The sequence below is a fragment of the Oxyura jamaicensis genome, unplaced genomic scaffold (assembly GCF_011077185.1).
Source record: "Oxyura jamaicensis isolate SHBP4307 breed ruddy duck unplaced genomic scaffold, BPBGC_Ojam_1.0 oxyUn_random_OJ72596, whole genome shotgun sequence".
Lineage (NCBI taxonomy): Eukaryota > Metazoa > Chordata > Aves > Anseriformes > Anatidae > Oxyura > Oxyura jamaicensis.
Window position 1 is genome coordinate 1 of NW_023311136.1, and position 3,852 is coordinate 3,852.

A 3,852-nucleotide genomic window follows, 5' to 3' on the forward strand; every position below is an offset into this window, starting at 1 on the left:
CAGCGAGGGGGGAGCAGCACTGCCAGCAGGTAGGACACGGCACGGGGACAATGACAGGTCCGAAGGTCCCCCCGGGGCGCAGCCGCGGCGAGGCGGGCGCTGGGCCGGGAGCGTTAATGATTTGCTCGGTCGATGAACTTGGAGGAGCTCCGGGGCTCCTGCGGGACTTTGAGCCGGCCGCTGCCCCGTGCGGCTCCGGCCCCGCGGCTCCCGAAATTCCACCGCGGAAGCAAAACCGCCCCGGGAGGTGCCGGTTCCTCCCCGTGGGTTGTTTCCCAACGTCCTTCTGCGGGGGAGAAAAGGAGAAAGCATTAAAAAAAAAAAAAAAACAAAAAACGAGGAGAGAAATCAAATCACCAGGGCCTGGGCACCCCTCGCACCACGCTGCCCGTCCGTGGCCGAGCTGTGCGATGCCCACACCAGGCTCCCCCAGATGCCTTCCCCCGGAGCCTTGTGCGGACGGGGTGACGGCAAGCAGCACCCCAGCACCCCGCTCCCGCCCCTCCTGGCTGCATTTCCCTGCTTTATCCCCGTGGGATGGAGAAGGGAAACCCCCCCCCCCCCCAAACGCGATGGCCCAGCCCGTTGGGGTGCCCGGGATGGGGCGCCCACGGCGGGGTGCTTGCGTTGGGCTGCTGGTGTCGGGGTGCCCGCTTTGGGCTGCTCACGCTGGGGCGCACACCAAAAATCCTCCCAGAGCCTCCTTCGTCTTCCGAGCCAAGCAACCGGCGCCGCGCTCCGCCAGCTCCGGCCGTTGCCAGATGGGGCGCAGGGAGCGGAGCCTCCCGCTTAAATAAATATTGGAGCGGCGGCAGGAGCGGCGCGGGAAGGCGGCCGCAGCCCCCGCGCTCCCAAGCTCTCATTTCGTCGTGTTTCATCATCGGTATTTTATCCCCAAATTCGCGGGGTGCCCCCCTGCTCAGCTTCTCCCTCTCCCTCCCTGCAGGCACCGCCTCTTGCGGCAGGACAAATGGCACCAGTCTGGGGGAGCCGGGTGTCCTCGGGCCACCTCCCCTCCACGCGTCCCCCAAATCAACCCCGAGGACCCCGGATTTCCTGCGGCATCGGCAGCTCCCCCTCGTGCCCGGGGATCCCCAAACCCCCGCCGCGGAGGCGCCGCAGGACGGCGAGGGGCCCATCTATGAAAGCATCCGCTACAAATCCAGGAAGCTCAGCGCCGGGCTGAAGAAGCCCTGCGGTGGTGCCACGGGGGACAGTGGGGACATTGGGGACCCCGGGCAGGGCTTGGGGGTCCAGGAGGAGCCGTGCGGCGACGGCAGCCCCTGCCCCGTGTACGCCCGCGTGCGCAAAGCGCCCCGCGCACCGCAGCGCTCACCGGCCGGCCACGGCCCCGAGCCCGAGGAAGAAGCACCTCCAGCGCTGCCGGAGAAACGTTTCGATGACCTGTAGGACGGGACGGAGGTATTTCCGAAGGAGTTTTGAGCCTGGGTGGCTCAAGCGAGGTTCGTTCGCTCCGGGCAGGTGTGGAGCATCTCCCGGGGCTGGTGGGGGGCACCGGATGCCCCGTGGGAGGGACCTGGCGTCCTCAGTTCGGGTACGAGGTGGGCGATGAGCGCCACGGGGAAGGGCAAAGCCCAAAGCAAGCGGTGCCATCGGCCCCGGTGCCGCCCGCAGCGCCGGGGGGATGCGGGAGGGAAACGCGGGGCTGCTTTTCGGAGAGGCTCGGGACGCGGCGATGCCGGCTGGCAGGTGAAGGGGATCCGTTAATTCACCCCCTTCTCCCCGTGCACCCTTTTCCTCCCTATAAACATCGAGGAAAACACCCAGAGCATGGTTTTTCTTCCCAGCAGCGAGGGGCTGTGAATTCTCCCTGGTTGCCGTTTTAATCCCTGTGCCTGACGCACGGCCCGCACCCTGCTCCCTCCCCGGGGCCTTTGGCAGGGGAAGCAGCCCCGGGTTTTGCTCGACCCCAGGCGTGAGCTGCCCCGATAGAGCCGGGACCCAGCTTATCTCCCCCTGAAGGACGGGCAGCAGCCCCAAGAGGCCGGGAGCAGCGCACGGGGAGAGCAGCGCTTACGTGGAGCGGCCGAGATAACTCCCGCGCGCGCTGCCGGGACGTCCCCGCACGGCTGCAACCCCCCCCGGGACCCTGCTCAGGGTCCTGCAAAGCCCGAGGCATCCCCGTGCCTTGCTCCGGAGTTCTTCCCCCCCCCCCCAAAATAATGCCAAACTGCGTCCCACGGGGATGCAGCACCGCGTCCCCCTGCCCCCAGGCTGGGTTTTACTTTGCCTCCGCGCAGTGGTTGTGCTGGGGCTGAGTGGGACGGGACCGAGAGGGATTTCACTTGAAAGGGGAAAAAAAAGGAAAAAAAAAGAAAAAGAAAAAGAAAAAGAAAAAAGCCTTCGATGTTATTCCTGGCGCGGGAGCCGGGGACGTTTCTATTTTCACGTGTTGATGGTTGGCGGCGTGCTGCGGCGAGCGGCGGCGTGAGTCACTTCGGCACGGCCCCAGCAGCGAGACGAGGTCTGGGGAGCTCAGAGCAGGAGGAAATTGGTGTTTTTTTTCGCTCATCCCTTTGTTCGGGCGTCACCGGAGCCGCCCCACGGAGCACTGTGGTGCCTCCTGCTCACCTGCCTTCCTGCGTGCTCGCCCACCTCCCTGTCGGCTCACCCGCCCGTGGGTGCTGCCGGCGGCACCTCTCGGAGCCACCCCACGGGCACCGTGGTGCCGAGCAGGTGGGGGCCACATCCTTCCCATCCCGGCTGTCTGCGCCGAGGAAAAGCACGGGTGATTTTGCATTTGCCAGCAACTGAAGTTTTTCGATTCCCCTTCCCAAAGTTGGCCAACTCCTGCCCTGCATCTGAGCATCCAGGATCTGAGATCCGAGCACCTGGGCTTCCAAGAACCCGAATACCCAAGATCTGGGCATCCGAGATCCAAGCGTCTGAGATCTGAGCATCCAACCCTCTGCGATCCGAGAGCTGAGCTCCCCAGCCTCCGAGCATTTGAGATCTGAACGTCTGAGCTTCCAAGAACCCGAATATCCGAGATCTGAGCATCCGAGATCCAAGCATCCAAGCTTCCCAGCATCTGAGAGATCCAAGATCCAAATATCTGAGCACCGAAGATCCGAGCGTCTTCTGAATATCCGAGCACCCAGGATCCAAGCATCCAGCCTGGGTGCTGACCCTCATCCCACGTCTCCCCATCCCTGGCCGCAGCGCTGAGCTCTGCCCCGTCCCCAGCAGCGCTGCCGCAGCCAAACCCCCGCTCGTGGGGCCACCGAAACCCAAAGCGTGCGGCTCAGCCCCCATTTTTTGGGCTGCATCACCAAAAAGCTCCGGCACCCGGTGCTGGCACCTTGCTCTCTGAGTATCAACGAGCGTTAAAGCCGAAGCTTTCCCTTCTCAGCTCGTGAGCCTAAAGGGAATGGTAAAAACGGAGAAAAGGCAAAAAAAGAGGCCCTCGTCCTCTTCTCTCGGGGTCATTTTGGTGATGACGCCTGCAGGGTCCGAGTCCCGCTGCCCGCCCAGCACGTGAAGGGCCGGTGAAGCCGCTTACAGCTGCGTGAAAAGGACGGGTGAGCCAAAATTGGGTGAAATACCCTGAAAAGAGATGAGGAAAGAGGAAACGCCGCCCGAACAAGCAGCTAGAGCGCGGCGGGGGCAGCGCCGTGCAGAAAGGCGCCCGAGAGCCGCTCCAGCGCCGGGAAAGGGGCAGGCGGCGAGGGATTGCTCAATTTTAGCAGAGCCTGGCAAAATCAAATCTCCCGAAGGCTCAGGGCAAGCTGCTGGGGCTGGCTCGGGTCCGTCCCAACCTGGGCCAGGTCCCCCGCGGTCATGGGGCGGTAAGGGGAAGAAATGAGGTGGCAGAAGGATCTGCGGCGCCCC